Source organism: Canis lupus, chromosome 19, assembly GCF_011100685.1.
Source record: "Canis lupus familiaris isolate Mischka breed German Shepherd chromosome 19, alternate assembly UU_Cfam_GSD_1.0, whole genome shotgun sequence".
Classification (NCBI taxonomy): Eukaryota; Metazoa; Chordata; class Mammalia; order Carnivora; family Canidae; genus Canis; species Canis lupus.
This window is the reverse complement of record NC_049240.1, coordinates 29,932,331-29,956,961: the sequence shown is the minus strand read 5'-3', so window position 1 is coordinate 29,956,961 and position 24,631 is coordinate 29,932,331. Positions and strand designations below refer to the sequence as shown.

Sequence of the window (24,631 nt, the reverse complement as noted above, 5' to 3'; positions counted from 1 at the left end):
CAAAGGCAGGCGCTAAACCGCTGCGCCACCCAGGGTTCCCTCCCTTATTGAATCTTGATTTAAAAAAAGACAACTGTAGGTGTGCCCAGCTAGCTCAATTAGAAGAGCATACAACTCTTGATCTCAGGGTCATGAGTTTGAGCCCCATGTTGGGTGTAGAGATTACTTAAATAGACTTTAAAAAAACAACTGTAAAAAAAAAAAAAACTGTAAAAGCTACTTGGGGAATATTACAGTAGTCTGAATGCAGACTGAGCAATATATTTTTAAAATTCTTCTTGGGGGGCAGCCCCGTGTGGCTCAGCGGTTTAGCACTGCCTCCAGCCCAGGGCGTGATCCTGGAGACCTGGGATCAAGTCCCACGTCAGGCTCCTGGCATGGAGCCTGCTTTTCCCTCTGCCTGTGTCTCTGCCCCTCTCTCTGTGTCTCTCATGAATAAATAAATAAAATCTTTTTAAAAAATAAAATAATAAAATAAAATAAAATAAAATAAAATAAAATAAAATAAAATAAAATAAAATTCTTCTTGGGGCAGCCCGGGTGGCTCAACGGTTTAGTGCCTCTGCCTTTGGCTCAGGGCGTGATCCTGGAGACCCGGAATCGAGTCCCATGTCGGGCTCCCTGCATGGAGCCTGCTTCTCCCTCTGCCTGTGTCTCTGCCTCTCACTCTCTCTCCCTCTCATGAATAAATAAATAAAATCTTAAAAAAAAATTCTTCTTAAACTTGTTAAGTGGAACAATGTTATTGCTATATAGGAAAAGATCTTTATTTTTTGGAGATACTTGCTAGGCTATTTGAAGAAATTATGGCTGGGCAACCCTGGTGGCTCAGCGGTTTAGCGCTGCCTTCAGCCCAGGGTGTGATCCTGGAGACCTGGGATCGAGTCCCACGCCGGGGTCCCTGCATGGAGCCTGCTTCTCCCTCTGCCTGTGTCTCTGCCTCTCTCTCACTCTCTCTCCCTCTCATGAATAAATAAATAAAATCTTAAAAAAAAAATTTGGTTACTGTGCTTGTACAAATAATACATTAAGAAGTAGAAAAGTAGGGCAGCCCAGCTGTCTCAGCGGTTTAGTGCTGCCTTCAGCCCAGGGCGTGATCCTGGAAACCTGGGATCCAGTCCCACGTCAGGCTCCCTGCATGGAGCCTGCTTCTCCCTCTGCCTGTGTCTCTGCCTCTCTCTCTCTCTCTGTATCTCTCATGAATAAGTAAATAAAATATTTTTTTGTATAAAAAGTAGAAAAGTATAACTGTGTTAGGAAGCAAAACATCACTACTTATTTCATTGACTTAACTTTTTATGTGTTCTGTTGAAGCTGAGTTACTATACTGTTATTTTTAGAACTCATTTTATTTTTATAACCATATAAAAGTAGTTTTAAGATTCAAATAATGCAGAAAGACAAGCCCCTGGTCTAACCCTCTATCATTTAGGAATTTGTAGAAAACAATACAGTCAAGAGCAAAAATGAGAAAATTAATAAAACCAAAATTGGTTCTCCCAAAAGAATAAAACTATGGTCAAGATATTTTTTAAAAAGACACAAAAAGGAAGAAGTAAATAAAAACAAAATTAAAAAAGAGAAATAACTGAAGATAAAAATGAGATTTAACAAAACCACAATGAGATCCCACCTCACACCAGTGAGAATGGTGAAAATTAACAAGACCGGAAACCACAAATGTTGGAGAAGATGTGGAGAAGGGGGAGCCCTCTTGCACTGTTGGTGGGAATGTGAACTGGTGCAGCCGCTCTGGAAAACTGTGCAGAGGTTCCTCAAAGAGTTAAAAATAAACCTGCCCTATGACCCAGCAATTGCACTGCTGCGGATTTACCCCAAAGATACAGATGCAATGAAACGCAGGGACACCTGCACCCCGATGTTTCTAGCAGCAATGTCCACAATAGCCAAACTGTGGAAGGAGCCTTGGAGTCCATCGAAAGATGGATGGATAAAGAAGATGTGGTTTATGTATACAATGGAATATTCCTCAGCCATTAGAAACGACAAATACCCACCGTTTGCTTTGACATGGATGGAACTGGAGGGTACTATGCTGAGTGAAGTAAGTCCATCGGAGAAGGACAAACATTATATGGACTCATTCATTTGGAGAATATAAAAATAATGAAGGGGAATAAAGGGGAAAGGAGAGAAAATGAGTGGGAAATATCAGTGAGGGTAATGGAACATGAGAGATTTCTAACCTGGGAAACGAACAAAGGGTAGTGGAAGAGGAGGTAGGAGGCCGGATGGGGTGACTGGGTGACGGGCACCGGGGGGGCACTTGACAGGATGAGCACTGGGTGATATAGCATATCACATATCATATGTGTTCATATCACATATTGTTCATATCACATATTGAACTGATATAGCAGTTCAATTTGCCAATTGAACTCCAATAAAAAAATAATAATAAAATAAAATCATTATTAAAAAAATAAGATTTAAATTCTAAAATAATTTTATAACAAGTATACACCAATATTTTAAAACCCACAAAAAGTGGATAAGTTTCTAGAAAAATAAAAAGTTCTAATGTTGATGAAAGTAGAAGAGAAAATTAGAATAGTCCAATAGGCATTAAGAAAATGAAATTGCGGTATCCCTGGGTGGCGCAGCGGTTTGGCGCCTGCCTTTGGCCCAGGGCATGATCCTGGAGACCCCGAATCGAATCCCACATCGGGCTCCCGGTGCATGGAGCCTGCTTCTCCCTCTGCCTGTGTCTCTGCCTCTCTCTCTCTCTCTCTCTCTGTGTGTGTGTGTGTGTGTGTGTGTGTGACTATCATAAATAAATAAAAAATAAAAAAAAAGAAATTGCAATTAAACAAAACTTCTTCCAAAAAAGTGTGGGCCCAGACAGTTTTACAGATGATTTTATACTTAACTTTCAAGAGATAAATAACTCTTACATACTGTTTGTTTCAGGAAATAGAAAATGAACAAAGCTTGCCGTGTTCATTTTATGAGTCTATTGTAACTCTGAATTCAAAAATTGAATAAAGCAGTACCTGGGTGGCTTATTTGACTGAGTATTTGGCTCTTGATATTACCTCAGGTCTTGATCTCAGGGTCATAAGCTCAAGCCCCATGTGGGCTCCAGCTCAGTGTGGAGCCTACTTAAGATCAAAAAAAAAAAAAAAAAGAACAAATTCTAAATAAGGACATTCTAAAAAATGTCAATTAGATTAATGTCATATATGAACATATATTTGAATATCCAATATAAAATATTACCAAGCTGAATTCAATAGTGAATTTTTAAAAATAATGACTCAATGGAGAAACTTTAGAAGAATTTCTTTTAAGATTGACGAAAAATAAGCTGTCTACTACCTTGGCTACTCTTAAAATTATACTAGAGGGGCCACCTGAGTGGCTCAGTGGTTGAGTGTCTGCCTTTGGCGCAGATCATGATCCCAAGGGTCCTGAGATCGAGTGCCGCATCAGACTCCCCGCAGGGAGCCTGCCTCTCCCTCTGCCTGTGTCTTTGCCTCTCTCTGTCTCATGAATAAATAATAAGTAAAATCTTTAAAAAATAAAATAAAATTTTAAAATATTTATATTACAGAGGTGCCTGGGTGGCTCAGTCATTTGAGCATCTGACTCTTGATTTTGGCCCAGGTCATGATCTTGGGGTTATGGGATCGATCCCTACATTGGGCTCCACGCTCAGCAGAGTGTTTGCTTGAGATTCTCTCTCTCCATCTCCCTCTGCCTGTCCCCCCTGTGTTCTCTTCCCCCTCTCAAATAAATAAATCTTTTTAAAAATAATAATAAATTGCTAGACATGATGGACAGTGCTCTAAGAAAATGAAAACAAATAAGCAATATAAGCATTAGAAATAAAGAGATAAGCTATTATTTTGTGAAAAACAATATGATCAACATAGAAAAATCAACAATTAACAAACTATTGGAACAGAATAGATATATTATATTTTATTCAACCAGTCTCCTCTTAAGGGGAATTTGAACTGATCTTATGCTATTACAAATCATGCCATAATGTATAATCCTGTGCATAGGTCCCTATTTGTGGAGGTAAGTCTTCAGAGTAAATGCTTGGAAGTGGTATTGCTAAATCAAGAGGTAAAGGCATATGAAATTTTGTCAACCAAATTCACTCCAAATGGTTGCATCATTTTGTACCCCCATTAACAATGTATAAAAGTACCTGTTTCTTACAAACTGTGGTGTCAAATATTTGGATTTTTGTCCATCTGATAAGTGAAAAGTGGCATTGACATTTTACTGTACTTCTCATTTACATTTTGTTAATAAGATTGAACATCTTTTTCTACATTTAAGGCTGTTTGTCTTTCCTTGTCTATGCTGCTTACCCATCTTTCTATAGAGTTTTTGCTCATCAGTTTTTTAAAAGCTTTGTTTCTTATAGTTAAAAAAAAAGAACAACCTGAATGTCTACAATTTAGGGATGGGTTAATCAAATTATCCTATAGCCATACAATGGAATATTATACAGCTATAAAGATCGAAGTTGATTACATGTGCTTCTCCTCCTAGGAGCACCTAGGTGGCTCAATGATTGAGCATCTGCCTTTGGCTTAGGTCATGATCCTGGGGTCCTGGGATCAAAGCCCGCATCAGGCTCCTTCTAGGGAGCCTGCTTCTCCCTCTGCATATGTCTCTATGTCTGCCTCTCTCTGTGTCTCTCATGAATAAATAAATAAAATCTTTAAAAAAAATCTCCTCATTACACTATTAAATAAAAAAGCAAATACTGTGATCCCATCTATAAAGCAATAAGGCCATATATAAAACCACACATGAGAAAGGGACGCCTGGGTGGATCAGTGGTTGAGCATCTGCCTTCAGCTCAGGTCATGACCCAGAGTCCTAGGGTCGAGTCCCGCATCAGGCTTTTCTCAGGAAGCCTGCTTCTCCCTCTGCCTGTGTCTCTGCCTCTCTCTCTGTGTGTCTCATGAATAAATAAATAAAATCTTTCAAAAAAAAAGAAAAAAGCAGAAACTAGGGATAGTCCTGACACCCTGTTTTATCAAATCTTCCAGGTGATTTTGATGTGTACTCAAGTCTGAAAAATCACTGTCCTAAATCAGTGTTACTAAATATGGCTCTCATACCAGCAGCATCAGCATTACCAGGGAAGTTGCTGGAAAGGCAGATTCATGAGCCTCAAGACTGAACTAATCAGAATCTCTGGGTGAGGTCCAGGAATATGATTTAAGAAGCTCTCCAGGTGATTCTGATGCACACACAAGTCTGAGAATCACTGCTCTAAATTTCTCTTAAGGTTCGGCTCTTTTTTTTAAGTGAAAAATTAGTTTTAAGAGAAAAAAATAATTCCATGCTTATAAGTTTCATTGAACAGACTAAGCCTCACTTGATCTTTTCTCACCTTATAAGTAACACCAGTACATTTAAACAGTAGATTTCCAACTTCTTTGACTGGGACTTGTTATGAAATGCATTTTATATCCTGATCGAATGCACAAGTACATGCACATACACACTGCATATATAATCAAAGGCACAGTATTTTTGAAACAAAGTTTCTTACTGTGTTAAATGTTCTCTGATATTTTTCTATTATAATTTTTTTCTTTTAAAAACGATCATGATGCAGGTTGGCTAATAGGATAGGAATCAAGCTCGAGCCAGCAGGAAGTGAGAGCAGACTTTATTGAAAATGTAGAGTGTGTAAATATAGACAGAGTGTCCAAGAGACTGGCAAAAGAAAAAAGAGTGAGTCTTGTCTTTGCTTGGAGGGTCAGGGTTTTTAGTAAGGATTGTGGCTCAGTTCATGTGATGTGTCTTCTCAGGCATCCAAGATCAAAGGCAAGTGTTTAGGTGTCCCCCATGTCACTAATGCCCTGGAGCCAGGGGTCTCAGCAAATCAGTGGTCTTGGAAAACGTTCATGACAACCCCACCTAGCCATTCCTTAGATGTTATCTATTGAGCTGGAAGACTCCAAAGAAATCATTAACTCTGGGGCACCTAGGAGGCTCAGTTGGTTAAGTGTCTGACTCCTGATCTGAGCTCAGGTCTTGATCTCAGGATCTTGAATTCAAGCCCCACATTGACCTCCATGCTGAGCATAGAGCCTACATTAAAGGGCAAAAAATCATTAATTCCTTGACCTTTACAAGGAGAACATACTATAAGATGTATATAAGGTGGGAGTGGGGGTCCTAGCAAGAATAGAAGCATGAAAAAGAGTAAAAAATGGGGTCTCTTCAGTTTCCCCATTCCCCCCCCCCGCCCCCCTTTTTTTTTAAAGATTTTACTTTTAAGTAATCTTTACACCCAACATAGGGCTCTAACTTATGGCCCTGAGATCAAGAGTCACATGCTCCACCAAATGAGCCAGCTGGGCACCCCTCCATCTCAATCCACTAAATTAATTTTACAACGCATCAGTAGGTTGAAACAATGTTTGAAAAATACTGATTTACACAAGTTCTTTTGGGAGAAAGCAAAGCTGTAAGGAGGGTAAATTTCAGAGGTGAAAATAGTTATCAGAGAGAAATGTGGATACTGATCTGTAGTAGAACTTTAAGAAGCCCATAGAACTAACCAATAAAAAGGGGAGGGTGGGGCAGCCCGGGTGGCTCAGCGGTTCCGCACCGCCTTCAGCCCAGGGCCTGATCCTGGCGTCTTGGGGTCTAGTCCCATGTCAGGCTCCCTGCATCGAGCCTGGTTCTCCCTCTGCCTGTGTCTGCCCCTCTCTCTGTCTCCCTCATGAATAAATACATAAAATCTTAAAAAAAAAAATACAGATGAAACAAAGTGATAAAGGTTAGAATTAAAGGCACAAAGAGGCACCAAGCAGTTACAAACAAAGCAAAATTAGTAAAAATTAAGGTAGAGCCTATCAACCTAGATAGAGAATATTATGTAATTATAAAAGGCACAATAAAAGAAGATGATATAATAGTTATAAACCTGTATGCACTAAACAACTTAGGAGCTGAATACATTTTAAAAACTAAAAATAAGACTAATATATAAAAATTCATGAACCATGTAAAGAAAGTAGATAATATTTATACACAATTTAATAGAGAAATGTCCTTCATACAGGAAAATTTTTGTCCATGGAGCACTTACAAAAATTGATCATGTCTTTTGCAAAAAAAGAGTTACAAATTTGAAAAGTAGCAGCCTTGTTTATTTACTTATTTACCATAAGTTGCCTAGCCACTTCCCCATAAGCACTTACCCTCAGAAGCCCCAACCCCCCCCCCTTTTTTTTTTTAAATATTTTATTCATTCATTCATGAAAGACACAGAGAGAGGCAGAGACACAGGCAGAGGGAGAAGCAGGCTCCATGCAGGGAGCCTGACATGGGACTCAATCCCCGGTCTCCAGGACCATGCCCTGGGCTGAAGGCGGCGCTAAACCACTGAGCCACCCGGGCCACCCTGTAACTGCCCTCTTGAGTCACATTTCCTTGTCAACTTTTGTGTGTAGGTATGTCATTAAATCTGGTTTTCCTCCTGTTTTTTTTTTTTTTTTTAGGTTTTATTTATTTATTTATTTATTTGTTTATTTATTTATTTATGAGAGACACAGAGAGAGAGAGAGGCAGAGACACAGGCAGAGGGAGAAGCAGGCTCCACTCAGGGAGCCCGATGTGGGACTCGATCCCGAGACTCCAGGATCACACCCTGGGCCAAAGGCAGGCGCTAAACCGCTGAACCACCCAGGGATCCCCTGGTTTTCCTCCTGTTAATCGATCTCTTATCAGTTTGATTTACTGGTCCCACCTAATAAAACCAAGAGGAGGAGTTTTTACCCCTCCTCTACAATGTATAACTCTGAAATTATAAATTATCTTGTAGGTAATATGAAAGGAGAATACCATATACCAAAACCTGTAGGATGCATCAAAAGTAGAGCTGAAAAAAATAAACAAGTTTAAGTAATTTCATTGCTAAAGAAAGATCACATAGAAAATAGCTATCAGGGATCCCTGGGTGGCGCAGCGATTTGGCGCCTGCCTTTGACCCAGGGCGCGATCCTGGAGACCCGGGATCGAATCCCACATCGGGCTCCCGGCGCATGGAGCCTGCTTCTCCCTCTGCCTGTGTCTCTGCCTCTCTCTCTCTCTCTCTCTGTAACTATCATAAATAAATAAAAATTAAAAAAAAAAAAGAAAATAGCTATCATATTAAGGAATTTTTTTAAAAAGGAGAAAAGGATTAATAAATAATAGGTTGAGACTAATAGAATGGAAAACCAAAGGAGGAAGAGGAGGAGGAGGAAAGCAATGCTTGATAAATCCAAACTAGGGGATCCCTGGGTGGCTCCGCGGTTTGGCGCCTGCCTTTGGCCTCAGGGCGTGATCCTGGAGTCCCAGATCTAGTCCCAGATCGAGTCCCACATCAGGCTCCCTGCATGGAGCCTGCTTCTCCCTCTGCCTGTGTCTCTGCCTCTTTCTCTCTCTCATGAATAAATAAATAAAATCTTAAAAAAAAAAAAATCCAAACTAAAACTTTGAAAAGAGCAGTAAAACAGGTTAACTTTTTTATGAGCCCAATTAAAAAAAAAAAAAAAAAAAGAGTGATGTGGGAAACAGGCAGAAGGAAATATAGATAAAATATAGATAAAATGGCCTTATAACCTGCAGCCCATTGACAAATACTTGAGATAGGCAGATTATAACATTCCCCCCCCCCCCCCCCCCCCCACGATCCTGTGAGTCTTTAGCATATGAAAGTCCTTCCCTGGGATGCCTGGGTGGCTCAGTGGTTTAGTGCCTGCCTTTGGCCCAGGGCATGATCCTGGGGTCCCAGGATCAAGTCCCACATCAGGCTCCCTGCGGGGAGCCTGCTCCTCCCTCTGCCTCTGCCTCTGCCTCTCTCTCTCTCTCTCTCTCTCTCACTCTCTCTGTGTGTCTGTCATGAATAAATAAATAAAATCTTTAAAAAAAAAAAAAAAAGAAAGAAAGTCCTTCCCTTATCTTTATTTCCCTCAACCCCAAGGTATATAGTCAGTTGCTCCTCACAGTCCTGGGGCAGCAGCAACTTCTGCCCACAGTTCCTGCCCCTGTGCTTTAATAAAATCACCTTTTTGCACCAAAGACGTCTCAATCTTTCATGGCCAACGGCATCAGACCTCACTAACATTTCAAAACTACATCAAGAGCGCATGTAAAAATAAGCAAGAATAGGAAAGAGGAAGGAGACATAACCACAGAGGCTGTGTGGCTGGAGTGGAGCAAATTAGAGAAAAAGATTTCAGGGATGGGGTCACAAAGGTAAGTGGGGGTCACACCACCTGGGGCCTTTTATACACCGCCGTGGGGCGAGGGGGTGGTGGGAACCAACCCCAGAATGGTGTGAAGTCCTTGAAGCTAAGTGTTGTGTGAATTGTGTCCCCCCAAAGCTATGTTGAAGTCCTAATTCCTAGTACCTATGAGTGTGACCTTATATGGAGATAGAGTTTTTTTCAGATGTAATTAAGTTAAGATGAAGTCATCCTGGATTAGGATGGGCCCTGATCCAAAGACTAGTGTCCTCTTTTTTTTCTTTTCTTTTTTTTTTTTTAATTCATAGAGACACAAAGAGGAGAGAGAGGCAGAGACACAGGCAGAGGGAGAAGCAGGCTCCACGCAGAGAGCCTGATGTGGGACTCGATCCAGGGTCTCCAGGATCACACCCCGGGCTGCAGGCGGCGCTAAACAGCTGCGCCACCGGGGCTGCCCGACTAGTGTCCTCTTAAGAGGAAAGAATTTTGGAAAAGAACAAGACACAAAGATGGGATCAGAGATGGAAGTTAAGCTGCTATAAACCAAGAAATGCCTGGGTCTCTTATTTTTTTTTAAAGATTTATTTATTTATGATAGACATGGAGAGAGAAGAAGCAGGCTCCACGCACTGGGAGCCCGACGTGGGATTCGATCCCGGGTCTCCAGGATCGCGCCCTGAGCCTAGCTTGCCAAACCGCTGCGCCACCCAGGGATTCCCCCATGCCTGGGTCTCTTAGAGGCTGGAAGAGCCAAAGGAAGCTCTCCTACAGTCTTCAGAGAGAGCATGGTCCTGCTGACACCTTGATCTTGGACATCCAGCCTGCAGAGCTGTGAGAGAATGAAAATCCACCTAGTCTGTGGAACGTTCTGACAACAGCTCTGGGAAGTGAAGGCAAATGTGGATATATGCAAAAGAAAAGGAGGAAGAGGGTTGTATTCAGGAAATTAGTAATGGTTACCTCAGAGGAGTGGTTACCTCAAAGGGCATTAGGTTGGGTGTAGATTATCAGCTTTACCTTTATATTTGTGCATAAAGATTCCTTAATGAATACCTCATGTTTATTCATCTTAAAATTTTATGCGACGCTTTTCAAATTAGGGTAGTAACACATTCTTAACTGTAACAAGTGAAATAATTCAAAATAAATATTGGAATTTCAGATAATCAATGAAAAAATTTTAATGTATGTCCCGTACAATATTTGGGGCATATTTACACTAAAAGAGTAATGTCATCTCAAATTCACATTTGCCTGGGCAGCCTGTAGTTAGTCTGGCATGCTCCTCCACTAGATTGCCACATAGCTTGCTGTTACCTCATGCAGGTGTTTGCTCAACAGTCACCTTCTCATGAATGCCTTTTCCAACCATTTCATTTCAAATCACAGCCCACCTCCCACCTCCACTTCTCCCCAGATCCCTTTCAGCTCGACCACCAGCTTAAAACATAGTTTCCTGTTTATTTGCTCAGAATCTGTCTCCCTTAGTACAGAATATAATCTCATGAAGGCAGGGATTTTGATGGTATGTTCACCGCCTACATAAATCCCAGATGCCTACAATACTGGCCCATAGCAGCCTCTCAATAAATCCATACTGAGCAAATGCAAGCATAAATGCATTAGTGAGGCTCTGCTAGCTTTCTCCAGTGCCATGAGAGCAGGTGGTTTTTAGCAGTTCCTGGGAACAGACAAGAAAAGAGCCCGCAGCCTCTGCCCTCTGGTCGAGCTGGCAGTATCAAATATTTTCATTTATTCATCTAACGTACTTTGAGCACCCATTATCTGCCAGCGCAGTTTGTTGCCAGAGATGTTGACTAAATAATTTCACAGGGTCCTGTGGTTTGGAGGAGGAGATAGATATCAACACACACTAGGTGGATGGTTAATCACAGTGATCTCTCTATGGAGGGAAAGAGCAAGGACAGCATAATCTGGTCTGGTGGTCAGGGAGGACTTCTCAGATGAGCGGAGCTGGAGCTGAGATCTGAAAGCTGAGCCTGAGTTAACAAGAGCAGAAGTATGTAAACCAAGGCATGTAGTGGAGCAAAATTTTCCATCCCAAAATGTGTGTCTTTGGCATGTGGGTTACTTTAGGCTGAGTCTTTAAAAAACTAAACAGAAGAGAAATAGAAGGCCCCGGGAGCATGCAGGTGGCACAGTTGGTTAAGCGTCTAATTCTTGGTTTTGGCTCAGGTTGTGATCTCAGGGTCATGAGATGGAACCCTCTGTCGGGCTCAGTGCTCACCATGGAGTCTGCTTAAGATTCTCTCCCTCTCCCTCTGCCTCTCCTGTTGCTGCACTCGCGCACTTTCTCTCTCTCTCTCTCAAATAAATAAATAAATATTAAAGCAAAAAAAACAAAAAACAAAAAACACAGAAGCCTCAAGAGGAACATTTGACGTTCCTCTTAAATGTTTGAAAGAATTTTTATTTTTTTTTTAAAGATGGCTTTTTTTTTTAAGAGATTTTATTTATTTATTCATGAGAGACACACAGAGAGAGAGAGGCAGAGACACAGGCAAAGGGAGAAGCAGGCTCCATGCAGGGAGCCCGACGTGTGACTTGATCCTGGGGCCCCAGGATCATGCCCTGGGCCAAAGGCAGGTGCTAAACCTGAGTCACCGGGGCTGCCCTTGAAAGAATTTAGATAGAAGACTTGCTCAGGAGAAGAGCCATCACCATAGATAACTACATAATATGAACTAGTGGTGGTGACAGGGAGGAAACAACAATGCCTGTTTGATCAAAGTCCTCTCTATGCACCAGCAAACATTTGTTTACCAAACACTATTTTCTTTCTTCCTGTAAATGATTTCCCTTCCCTTTAAGGCCCTGGACCCCTACCCCATCTCCTTAGTCCAAAATGACACATGTACTTCATTTTGCCTGACTGTCTTTGGAATATCTTATGTTGATGTGGGTTCCCCATACATACATAATTAAATTTTATTTTCTTCTGCTAATCTGTCTCATGTCAATTTAATTCTTAGACTTGCAAAAACCTTGAGTAATAAGGGAAAAGTTCTCCTCTCCAGCAGTTGGTGTAGCCTGCAGGATGAACTTCCGTAGCCGGACACTGTTCACTTTGAGGTGCTGGGGCTGAGAGATACTGGGGCATCCGGTAAAAGCTGGCAGACGATGAGATTTCTTACCACATAAGCCTCACAAATCTCTGTCTGTGGGATCTGATGGAAATGAAAAAGATGGTCTTCCCCAACCACCAGAACCCTTTCTGAATTTAGAGTTGCAGGGAAAAAAATATTTGTAGACTAATTCCTTGGGAACAGCAACTTTGGGAAATACTTGTTATGAGTATTCTTGTTTTGTATTGATCCTTTTCCTCCCAGAGACGATCATTGTTTTCGTTTGTCTCTGTCTTTTGTCTCATTTGTCATAATGCATGGAGAACAAGAGGTCTGATTAGGTTTTCCTTTCATGCTGGTCTATGTCGAAAGAGTGTGGCTCTATGACGAGTGAGAATATTCTCTGGACTCTGCCAACCAGACAATGCATGTAGTGGCGTGCATCTGGCAGACAGCCAAAGAGGCTGTGGATCCAACAGCCATCAATTTAAACACACTTCACTCTCTTTGTCCAACCACACCAGCTCTGAGGGGAATCGTCACAGGGGTCCTGGTCCATAAGGGGCCTTTGTCATCTCAACCTTCATCGTGAATGTGGGTCACACCCCATTTGCAGCTAAATTTTTTTAGGCTAAGTTTGGGAGTGAACTTTCTGGATCCTGTGAGGGCTGTATTTTTTTTTCTTTTTTTGGCACATTATGTCTCCTTTTCCTCCCAAAAAGGGTCACCGTTTTTGTCTCTGTCTGTTATACTGTTTGTCATAAAAAGCAAGGTGATGGGACAGAATGCAGGCACAGGTCCTCCTACCCTCCTCTCAGAGCCAGCATTCTACACCAGCGAGTTCACAATTCTCACCAGGCCAGCGTCTGTTTCGTCAAACTATGCTGCGTGCTAATGTGAACGTGAGGCAAAGACAGTTGCTAAGGGACTTCTTGCAAGCCAAAGCTACAAAATTGGTGGATATGGGTTAGGCATTGAGGACCCGTTAGGGTGCTCACCTCCCTAACCCAGAGTCTCCCATATTAGGATAAATTGGTCATGGAATGGGTTAGATTGACACTAGGTCAACCAACCAACCTCAAGAAAATTTCTTTGCAATAAGATACTCTGGAAAAAAAAAAAGCATCCCACAATACCCAACCACACAACACATTTCCTCTTAGATATTAGTTTGGCTCCAAGAGACCCATGTCTTAGCTAAAGCTGTTAATGTGCATATACGAAAAATCAGATGTGGTCACTAATTTGGCAGGTCAAAATGTGGGATGCACCCCATTTGTGGGTAGATCTTTCTTGGCTGGTTTTGGAAGTGCACTCCCTGGATCTTGTGAGGGCTGTGTATTATGCACTGTCTCGTGGGTTTCCTCACCACAGCAGCTCTTGTATGGATAATCTTCATGCCAGTTGCTGTGTGGCCACTCAGAAAAAAACATCAGAGACATTCAGACTCCAAACCAGGGAAATCTAACAGATTGCCACTGCCTACTTTCACCCCATAAAGATGCTCAAGCTGAACATCTAAAAATCTTTTCTTTCTTTAGGATTTATTTTCTTATTTGAGAGAGCAGGGAGTACAGGGGAGAGGGAGAGAGAATCCCAAGCAGACTCCACAATGAGCCTGGAACCCAAAATGGGGCTCGATCTCAAAACCCCAAGATCATGACCTGAGTTGTAACCAAGAGCAGGACACTTAACTGTGCCACCCAAGCATCCCTAAAAATCTTTTTGATTGGTTACCTTCAGAACTCAGAAAGTGGGTTTATAATTTGTTGCTGTCATTAACCATTGTTTTTCTCTTATTTTCATAGAAATGCCTCTTATTTAATACCTGGTTACTTGAACCACAGGCCTAACTTTGTGATTACACTTGCATCACCATCTCCTGAAATAAGTTTAACTGAACTGACCTATTGTCAGGACTAAGAGACTGTTTCTATGGGAGGAAACAATCTACCAACTCAGCTTCTGGACTGTGGGACCTCTCAGACAAATTTCAGCGGCTAGATTATAGGGAAGCAATATTTGCCACCCCAAAATTGTGTGTCTTTGGCCTGTGTATTATTTTAGACCAATTATTTAAAAAGAGAGAGAGATGGGGCAGTCCGGGTGGCTCAGCGGTTTAGCATCGCCTTCAGCCCAGGGCCTGATCCTGGGGTCCTCGGATTGGGTCCCGCATGGAGCTCCCTGCATGGAGCCTGCTTCTCCCTCTGCCTGTGTCTCTGCCTCTCTCTCTCAATCTCTGTGTCTCTCATAAATAAATAAATAAATAAATAAATAAATAAATAAATAAATAAATAAATAAAATATTTTTTTTAAAAAGAGAGAGAGAGAGAGAAAGAGAGAGAGAGAGGAACGCCTGTGTGGTTCAGTGGTTGAGCATCTGCCTTTGCCTCAGGTCGTGATCCCGGAGTCCTGGGATCGAGTCCATCGGGGTCCCTGCAGGGAGCCTGCTTTTCCCTCTGCCTGTGTCTCTGTCTCTCTCTCTGTGTCTCTCACAAATAAATAAATAAAATATTTTCAAGAAATTAAAAATTAAAAAAACAAAAAAGAAGAAGGCCTTCCCTTAAATGCCTAAAAGAATTTTTTTTTTCCTAAAAGAATTTAGATAGAGGACCTACTTCAGGAAAACTGCTATCTTTTTGGATAACAGTATCACATGAACTAGGGGTGGTAGGCAGGGAGGAACCTAGCAGAGCCTGTTTGATCAAAGTCCTTTTTTTGTGTCATTGTTTCTAAATGTGCCCAGCAAACATCTGTTTACCAAATATTTACTCTTTCCATTCATCCTGCAAATGGACTTTCCTTCCCCTCAAAGCCCCAGGCCCCTTTCCCTTTCTCCTTAGTCCAGAATGACACATATACCTCTTCTTGCCTGACCATCTTTGGAATCTGTTTATGTAGACTCCCTGTACATATATAATAAAATTCTACTTTCTCCTGCTAATCTGCCTTATATCAATGTAATTCATAGGACAGCCATTATCTTGAAGGGTAGAGGAAAATAGAGGACAGCACTCCAAGGAGGAAGTACAGTTAATTGAGTGCCCTGAGATGGCACAGGAGGGGAAGGAAGGCTGGCACAGCATCAGCACTTACTGGAGAGCATGTGGCTCGAGCTGTGCCTGGGAAGGGACTGGCTCCAGGGGCCCCCTAATTGAGATGATGACCCCTAGCATCTTCCCAAGTACAACTCCCCCCACTCCACCACATCCCCACCCCATTCTCATCCACAAGGGTGTGGACTGCCATCACCCCCGAGGGACAGCCACCTTGATCTCTGTCCTCTTTAACTAACCAAGAAGTTATGAAGTGACTGGTAGGGGCCCTCCTATCCCTGTGCCTCACTCATTCTCTGAGGCAGTGTGGAGTTGGGGGCAAACAAGGGCCCAGGAGGCAAAGTTGAGGCAGAGCCATTGCCCTCTTTATTATTTTTTTTTAAGATTTTATTTATTTATTCATGAAAGACACAGAGGGGCAGAGACACAGACAGAGGGAGAAACAGGCTCCATGCAGGGAGCCCGATGCGGGACTCAATCCCAGGACCCCGGGATCACACCTTGAGCCTAAGGGAGACGCTCAATCACTGAGACACCCAGGGGTCTTCACTGCCCTCTTTAAATCAGTTTCTTCAACAGTAAAATAATAAAGAATTGCACAAGCTGAGCTCAGTTTAATTCCATTTCTAAAAAAAATCTCTGATCTGAAAATATGGGAACACTTAAATACAGTACAACTAGCTTATTTTTTCCTTAAAAAGTAGGTTTACTGTTGTTTTTCCAATTGTAGAGTAATACTGAATAATAGATAATGTGTAAAATATAGAAAAATAGAGAGGAAAAAACCAAAATCTTTTCTGTTCCCCTTCATTCAAAGATTAGTAGTTTGGGGGCACCTGGCTGGCTCAGTCAGAAGACCATGAGACTCTTGCTCTCTGGGTTGCAAGTTCAAGCGTCACTTTGGTTGTAGAGATTACCCCCCCAAAAAAACAGATAAACTTAAAAAAAATGTTTTAAGATAACTAGTATGAAAATGTTAGTGTGTTTTTCCCATTTCTCAGTATTAGATTACTTTTGTCTTGATAGCCATCAGCAAACTATATATTAAATATTGGGTTTATCTGTTTTTACTTACTTCAAAAACAATCACTTGGTCATATTGTAATAAACTTTTCACAAATAGTATTCATGAACTTATTCCCTTAATGTCGGGCATTTAGATGACATTATTACCATTTCTGACATTGCTGATAATGCTGTAACTGGTATTTTGGTGCAGAAAGTTTTCTTACATTTAGAATTCTTTCCTTACTTTAAAGTCCCATAAGTAAAATTACTAGATCAAAAAGTATAAGCATTTTCAACTTCTTAATATTATTGAAAAATTACTTTCCAAAAGCATTTTGCCAGTGTACACACCCAATAACAGTATATGACTCCCTGTCTCACTGGCAATTTTCTTCTTGAAAATATCTGTAATTTTTTTAAAAAGATTTTATTTATTTATTTGAGAGAGAGAGATAGGGAGTGCAAGAATGAGAGGGAGAGAGAGAGAGTGGGAGAAGCAGACTCCTTGATGAGCAGGGAACCCAACACCAGGACCCTGGGATCATGACCCAAGCTGAAGGCAGATGCTTTAACCAACTGAGCCCCCTGGGCACCCTGAAAATATCTGCAGTTTATTGAGAGGGGGTGGAAGGATGCATTTCATCATTTTTCTGATTTGTGTCTCTTTAACCTTTGGTGTAAACATTTTCCATCTTTGGCCTAAATTCTGAATCCAAAACTTCAGTGTTCTAAGTTCTAAATCTAACTCGAATTGCCTTCCAATTTAATATTCACTTGGAATATTTTCACAATGACTTATGAGGTTTGGATAATGCTCAGTTATAAAATAGTGCTTGTTTTCAGAAATCTGGAAAAACACAGAAGTATTCAGAAGAACATAAAGATCAGCCATAGTCCCAGAAATGCAGAAATAAACACTCCTAACATTTTGCCATATGTATTTAAATTCTTTAAAGGAAAAAATCTAAAAACAATAAAAAATAAAAATAAAGGAAAAAAAATCTTCCTTCTTTTTTGCTTTCTTGAATTTGATGCTGACACTTGGGGGCTGTGGGCTCCACTGAAGGCTTTTAGCACTGGGAGACACTTGCCAAGACTTGTTTGGATCCCCCAAATATTCACTGTGCTTCTCCCTGCCCCCCCCCGCCATTTCCCTTTCTAGATATGGCAGCTGCAACAGCAGAATTTATCTCTGCTTCCTATCAGAAACATCACGAAAAGTTAATGACAGGACCAAAATAGGCATAAATCCAAAAGACAAAGAAACTGGGAAAGGAAATGATGATCAGAGATGCCCACAAAATTTAGGAAGGCAAAGAGCAAGAGACAAAGGAGAGCCAGCATCCTTCCATGGAGAAAGCGGGAATCTGAACCCCAGGGGAGGGGGATTAGTAGCTGGGAGAGTCTGAGCAGCCGGCTCAGGACTAGGAGGCACCAGACAAGGGGAGGCCATGATGACCTGAATGAACATTCTGGCACTGGGGTCCTGGGGCCCGGCAACTAAGTGAACTCAATGTCCCATCCTCTGGCAAAGCCTCCCAGGGCCTCACAGGCAGAGTTGGAGGAGATAGTTGGGAAAGAGGAGGGTGAAAGCAGAGGTGGACCTTGTGGGGTGCAGCTTCTGGGCAGACCTCAGCATGTGACCTGATTCCAGGGACCCTCAATATCTGTGGAAGCTCCTGGGGACAGTACCCAGGATGAGGGGTGGCTGAGACACTCACGCCTCCTCCCTCTTCCCTGCGGCAAGAACTGGCCCTCCTCATCCAAAGCCACCCACTTCCCTTCCTTCGGATGTATTGAAAGGACATTTGAGCATAAGGATACCAGGGTCCAGTTGTCCTGGTGGGTGAGAGTCACAATCCCTGGTACCTAACAGCCAGCTCTGCTCCCGTGGAGGGGGACCCGCAGTTATTAAACACTAACGGGGCGCTCCTTACACGATTTGGTCACCTCAGCAAGTCTGTGAGGAAGAACCATGATTCTTCCAGGCTCTGAGGAGAGAAACGTGAGAAGCTAAGGGACGCCCCACAGGCCGGTCGTGGTGCCCAGGCCTCTGTGCGGGTCACCCAAGCACACTGGAGAATAAAGCAGCTTCTTTGCCTGCCGGGGGCTGACTTACCTCAGGAGAGATGGGAGAGCAACCGACCAAGTGCTCCGGAGCCGGGTCAGAACAGGGTCAGTGCTGTAGAAGCACAAGGAAGGATGGCGGGAAGGATCCAGACACCAGTCTGACGAAGGGGGCATCGAGGTCGACCCCGGTGAGGAGAAGGTCTCTTCAGGCCTCTTGGAGACAAAGCGGCCTCAGTGTCAGGGACACACGCTGTAGTGGTCAGCTGGGACCAGCCGTGGGCTCCTGGAAGGCCACAGGCAGCGACAGACAGGGCTTGCCTTAGGGACAGCCCCTCTGGCAGTGTGTGCAGGACAGCTTCCAGAAGGCAGAGTCCGGGCAGGGGGCGCAGACAGGAGGGGAAGTAGAAGATGGCTACCGAGGGGCCAGGAGACACGGCTTTACTGTCCACTCTTCTGTGATGTGTGTTTATGCATTAATTTCCCCTCCAAAAACCCTTTTGGAAAATGGACCAATGAGTGGATTGTTTATTTATTTATTCATTTATTTATTTATTTATTTATTTATTTATTTATTTATTTTAAAGATTTCATTTATTATTTATTCATGAGACACACGGAGAGAGAGGCAGAGACACATGAGAGGGAGAAGCAGGCTCCATGCAGGGAGCCCGACGTGGGGCTCGATCCCAGGACCCCAGTCACTCACACCCTGAGCCGAAGGCAGACGCCCAACCTCTGAGCCACCCAGGTGCCCAAATGGATTGTTTAAATTTGGTCAATACATACAATGGAATATTAGCCTTAAATAGTAGTCAGAAGGAAATTCTGACGTGAGTTGTAACGTGAGTGAACCCTGAGGACATTATGCCGGACCCAAGAAGACAGATGCTATTGGATGCCACTTACATGAGGCACGGAGAGTAGCCAGCCTTGTGGAGACCGACAGTAGAAGGATGTTGCCAGGGATGGAGGGGAGGGGGGATGGAGGGTTGTTGTTTAGTGGGAATGGGGTTTTAATTTGGGAAGATGGAAGAGGTCTGGAGATAGCTGCCCAGCACTGGGAATGCACTTAGCGCCGCTGAATTCCACACTTAGAGATGGTTGGTTGAGGTGGCCAATTTTATGTCTATTTTACCACAACAGAGAAAAAAAAAAAAAAAAAAAACAGACCAGTGAAAGACATAGAAGAATACTGCTCTGTCTCTGGGTTGGAGTGTCTGAGAGCGTGGAGGCCGTGAACAGAGACAGGCTGGGGAAGACAGGGTGCAGGGGTGCGGGGAAATGACGTCAGCTCTTGGTGGCCACGTGGCAGGTGCCTTCTGTGCACTGCATCTGGGAGGTGCGTTGCCCTCAGCATCTCTAAGCCTCACAGGGCAGGTGCGCCTGTTTCAGACTCGTCACAGGGGAGCTCACAGGCTTGGGACCGGGGGTGTGGGGGACCCCAGGCCCATCCATCTCACTGCACCATGCCCCAGGCTGGGCTTGGGATGCCAGTGCACCATCTCTGGCCGGCTGCCGGGTGAGGTGGAGCTCGGAAGGGGACAGTCAGAGGGCCACTGTCCTGAATGGAGATCCTGGTAGAGCCACAGGCCTGGCCGAGTGGGAGGCAAGCCCTGGAGGAAGTCCTGCACTTATGACGCTGCCCCTACCATGGGGGCTGCTGTGACGAGAGCTCCTCCCGCAGAAGCGTCTACCCCCAGTGTCCCCGGGTTAAGACCTGGGCCTTTAGTCCCTGCCGGGCAGCTGACTCTGAGGCCTCCACCAACCATGAGGAGAGGAAGCAGCTCAAAGTGACCTCATTCTAAATCAGGCCTGCTCCATGGGTCCCCGTGAACACTCAGGAGCACACTTGGCAGTGAGGAGCCAGCCAGGAGGAGAGGGACACCCTGCAGTCCACCGAGACAGCAGGAGCATCTCCCCAGAAGCCGAGCGGCCAGCCACCCTGGGCTCTCTCAGGAAGGTGCAAGGCCAGACAAGGCCTCCTCGTGGATTTGGTTTTTGGGTAAGGGGGAGATTCTGGGGGTGCTGTGCAAACTCCCAAGCCAGGTAAGGAAAAAAAATTGTACAGGTTTCAAGGAGAGGCCACTTCCTACCTATAAATAATAGAAGCATCCAGAAGAGCCTTCTGCCAATTGATCTGGAGACTGGGAAGAGGTCCCATAGTTATTAATAACCCCTGTGTTCTGGGAACTGATTTCATGTACCAGACAAAGGGATTAAAAAGTTGCTGTTGAAGGCAAAGTGCTTTTAGCCAGAGCTCCACTTTCTGTTCTCCCAATAAATGCACATTTTTGTCTTTGGGAACACTCGGAGTTGATTGGCCCCTTGACACCTCTGGTGAGCTAGGAGCTGTGCAGTTGATTGGCACACTTTTATGACCGCTCCAACTTCCCAGGGGACTTTCTGTGGCCACCCCTATCTCAGTCTGCCCTGAGAGTGGGGGTGAAAACAGTGCCTGCGTGTTTTGGGACACGGCTGAGGACGGAGCCACTCAGGGCCCCAGCAGTGGTCCTGTTGGAATCCCGGGAGATGGAACCTTTGTTGATCAATCCTTGTGCAGGTAGCTGTGGACAGAGTTGCTGTGACGTTGGCTACATGGCTGCCCTTTCGCGTCCCTGGGTCTATGCAGGAGGAGGCTACAGATGAATAGGTTGGGACCTGAGAGCGTGTCGAAGAAACAGTCTCCTATGGAAACACTGTTTGGAAATGACAGTCAGCAACCTTGATTCACTAAACTTTGAGCGACTTGAGGGGAGGCTCTGTGCACCCAGATGAGACACAAGATCAACCAATTTGTAAGTTAAGATTGAATTAATTGAGTGATGTTGTAACAGAATTATTTCAAAAGATAACTAACTACTATTTACTCCCTCGCTGTGAGGATTTGCTTCACCCTCCAAGCCAAGGAGACAAGAATGACCCCTAGTCTTGTCCATGACCCCCTCCACAGGTGGGGTCCTCAGCCCTCAAAGCAGGGACCAGAGCACATCTTTGGCCAGACACGGTTTCCTTCCGGCTCCGTGACTCCCTCACTGCTCAGCCCTGGTCAAGTCCATGTTTCCTCTGGGCGCTCAGTGTGCTCAGTGTATTCAGAGGTAAATTCTTCACTACCCCCTTCCTGCAACCCTCTGTCTCCTGATGAAAAACTAGGCCAGAGGTTTGCTCACTCTCTCAGAGCTTCCCACCTGGATGACTACAAAAGCCACCCACCTGGCTCTTTGTCTCTTTCAACACCATTTCCTTGCTGCAGGAAGACTGATTTTTTTAAAAAGATTTTATTTATTTATTTGAGAGAGAGCAAGAGAAAGAACACAAATTGGGGGAGGGGCAGAGGCAGAGAGAGAATCATTTTTTAAAAATATTTTATTTATTTATTTTTAAGATTTTATTTATTTATTTGAGAGAGAGTGCACAAGCATGGGGAGAGGTGGAGGGAAAGGGAGAAGCAGACTCTGCTGAGCAGGGAGTCAGACATGGGGCTCCATCCCAGGACCCCAGGATCATGACCTGAGCCAAAGGCAGCCGCTTAACCAACTGAGCCACTCAGCTGCCCCTAGATTTTATTTATTTATTCATGAGAGACACAGAGAGAGAGAGATGCAGAGACACAGGCAGAGGGGGAAGCAGGCTCCCCACAGGGAGCCAGACGGGGGACTTGATCCCGGGTCTTCAGGATCAGCCCCTGGGCCAAAGGCAGCGTGAGCTACCAGGGCTGCCCCTTTTTTTTTTTAATCACTCTTTGGGGCACCTGGGTGGTTCAGTCCGCTAAGTGTCTGCCTTTGCTCAGGTCGTGATCCCAGGGTCCTGGAATGAAGCCCCACATCAGGCTCCTGGCTCAGTGGGGAGTCTGCTTCTCCCTCTCCCTCTGCCCCTTCCCACCTCTTGTGCTCACTCTCTCTCTCTCTCTACTCTGTCAAATAAGTAAATAAAATCTAAAAAAGTTTTTAAAATAAAACACAATTTGAAGTGGCTAAAATCAAAAAGACTAATGTTACCAAGTGTTGACACAGCTGTGGAGGGACTGGAACCCTCACATACTTTGGCTGCTAATACAAAATGGGCTCTCTGGAAAAAGAGTTCGGTAATTTCTTTTTCTTTTTTTTAAGTAATCTCTATATCCAACGTAGACCTTGAACTCAGGACCCTGAGATCAAGAGTCACGTGCTCTACTGACAGAGCCAGCCAGGTGCCCCTTGGCAGCTCTTTCTTATAAACATGCACTTCCCAAAAAGAAAAAAAAATAAAATAAACATGCACTTCCCATATGACCTAGCAGCCCCACTTCTGGGTATTGACTGAAGATAAATGGAAACTTGTTCACACAAAGACTTCTACTTGCTTTTCAGAAAAGTTTTATCTGTAATACACAAATATTGGAAACAACCCAAACGTCCATCAACTAGTGAGCAAATTATAGGAATCAGACAAAGGAATACTAATTAGCAATTTAAAAGCATGAACTAGGGGCACCTGGGTAGCTCAGTAAGTTAAGCATCTGCCTTCTGTTCAGGTCATGATCCTAGGGCCCTGGGATCGAGTTCTGAACCCCACACTGGGTCTGCATCTCCCTCTCCCTCTGCCCCTCCCCCCAGGCTCATGCTCTCTTGCTCTCTTCAATCAATCAAACAATCAAAACATGAAATATTTCTGGACACATCAAAATAGATGAATCCTAAAAGCATAATACAGAGAAGTATTTTTAAAGAAGATTTTATTTATTTGAGAGAAAGAGTGAGCATGCATGTGAGCATGGGGAAGGTGAGGGGCAGAGGGAGAAGCAGGCTCCCTGCTGAGCAGTGGAGACTGTCACACGGGGCTGGATTCCAGGACTCTGGGATCATGACCAGAGCCAAAGGCATATAATTAACCGACCGAGCCACCCAGGTGCCCCTCAAAAGCATGATACAAAAGAAAGAAGAAGCTAGATACAGAGGACTACATATGTATGATTCCATTTATATGAAATTATAAAAAAAGGCAAAACTATTGTTCCAGGAAGCTGATTAGTGGTTGTTCAGGGCAGGAGGCAGGGCGATTGACTACAAAGGGCACAAAAGAATTTTCTGGGTGATGATGAATTTATAATTGTATACATTTGTCAAAATTCAAATAAATCTAATTTTAAAAATAATGGCATCTAATAAAGACAACAACCTCTTCCCTCCCCAGTCTGCACAATGATGAAAGAATGGTAGAGGGTCACACAATATGGAGGCTCAAGATAAGCTATGTTGGGGACACCTGGGTGGCTCAGTGGTTGGGCATCTGCCTTTGGCTCAGGGCATGATCCAGGAGTCTGGGATCAAGTCCCGCATCGGGCTCCTTGTGGGGAGCCTGCTTCTCCCTCTGCCTGTGTCTCTGCCTGTCTCTCTGTGTCTCTCATGAATAGATAAAGTCTTAAAAAAAAAAAAAAAAGATAAGCTATGTTAGGTATCAAGTTCTGTCAGCGAGGGGCTGTGTTGGCTGTGCTGTGGAAGAGGTGGCTCTGTGCAATATTCTTCGAAGGCCGTGGTTCTCAATCTTTGGTAGGAATCAAGACAGCCTGGGCAATGGGGCAAAAATGCAAAGGCCCAAGTCCTACCCTACTGCAGTGAGCTTGGGCCTCTGGGTTCCTTATTAGGCTCACCCGCTCCCAGAATGCCCTGAACGCTTTTCTGATCTCTGGCATTGGGTTAAGTCCACCTGTTACATGTCCATACCGTTCTTGCTTTTCATAACACATATTTCTTTTACAATTGCTTCTTAGGCATCCATCTTCTATGCTGAATAGCAAGCTCTGTGAGGGCTGGGACCTGATCACCAATGCTTGGAATGTGCCTGACACCCTGTTAATATATCTCTTCATTGGGATCCCCGGGTGGCTCAGCGGTTTAGCGCCTGCCTTTGGCCCAGGGTGTGATCCTGGAGACCCGGGATCGAGTCCCACGTCAGGCTCCCGGCATGGAGCCTGCTTCTCCCTCCTCTGTGTCTCTGCCTCTCTCTCTCTCTATGTCTATCATAAATAAATAAATCTTTAAAAAAAATATATATATATCTCTTCATTGACCAGGGTCTTGAGGGAATGCCTGGGGGGTTCAGGGAGGCTGAAATCAAGACTGTAGCCCAGTGAGTAAGAGCTGAATCAGTCCTGTCCTTGCAAAACCAGAGAAGCTACACATTTGGACTAGTCTTC

The 24,631-nt window shown here is 43.8% G+C and overlaps 1 long non-coding RNA gene across 1 annotated transcript in view; it reads left to right on the top strand.

Moving 5' to 3' along the window:
- Nucleotides 1–24,428, top strand: part of LOC106560033 — a 44,828-nt gene extending 20,400 nt beyond the window's left edge. The window contains exons 2-4 of the long non-coding RNA XR_005374068.1: nt 21,020–21,254; nt 21,410–21,554; nt 24,206–24,428. This is a non-coding gene — a long non-coding RNA (uncharacterized LOC106560033). The remainder of the gene's footprint in view (nt 1–21,019; nt 21,255–21,409; nt 21,555–24,205) is intronic.
- The last annotated feature ends 203 nt before the right edge of the window (nt 24,429–24,631 follow it).